General features: G+C 39.1%; 1 non-coding gene across 1 annotated transcript; it reads left to right on the top strand.

Moving 5' to 3' along the window:
• Positions 1-405: 405 nt before the first annotated feature.
• TRNAS-GCU (transfer RNA serine (anticodon GCU)) lies at positions 406-479 on the top strand. The gene has a single exon. It is a non-coding gene; the product is annotated as a tRNA-Ser (tRNA).
• The last annotated feature ends 294 nt before the right edge of the window (positions 480-773 follow it).

Here is a 773-nt window from a genome sequence, read left to right on the forward strand (position 1 = left end):
ACTTTAGGAAAGAACCAAATGTAAGTAACTCATGGATGTACATAAGTAACAGTGTAGTAATATACAAATCTGGCTTTCAGGTAGGAGCTCCCTGTAAAGCAGGTTTGAATAATTTCAAGGAAAAATTGTTCCGGAGCCGGGTATCGATCCCGGGACTCTTCGCTTAGCGCGCTAACGCGCTACCGACTGAGCTACCCCAGGAACTATACACGACACCGTCACAATTTTTCCTTTTATATCCACAGAACTCAAATGAGCTGACAAGACGCCAGAACTCAACTGTGAGTGCCACAAATTAAGTCACACAGTATTTTGTGTGCACTCATAGTTGAGTTCTGGCATCTTGTCAGCTCATTTGAGTTGTGTGGATGTAAAAGGAAAAATTGTGACGGTGTCGTGTATAGTTCCTGGGGTAGCTCAGTCGGTAGAGCGTTCGCGCGCTAAGCGAATGGTCCCGGGATCGATACCCGGCTCCGGAAAAGTTTTTCCTTTAAAATTATTCAACAGTGTAGTATATTGTGTGCAGTGTATTTCTTATGATACGTGTTTATTTGTTTATTTATTTTCAAAATTAAATTTAATTTCAGGACAGAGATATTAATACCAGTTTCGAACTACATACCTTCCTTCATTATCGGTAATTGAATTTTGTTTGATGAAATAGGCAAGTAGCTTCGTAATTAATCAAGTTTCTCTAGGACTTACTGTCTTTAGATATAAAAATAAATGCTACAAGAAAGAGAACACTTCTCATCATTCATATTGCAAACGAC

The sequence above is a fragment of the Periplaneta americana genome, chromosome 12 (assembly GCF_040183065.1).
Source record: "Periplaneta americana isolate PAMFEO1 chromosome 12, P.americana_PAMFEO1_priV1, whole genome shotgun sequence".
Lineage (NCBI taxonomy): Eukaryota > Metazoa > Arthropoda > Insecta > Blattodea > Blattidae > Periplaneta > Periplaneta americana.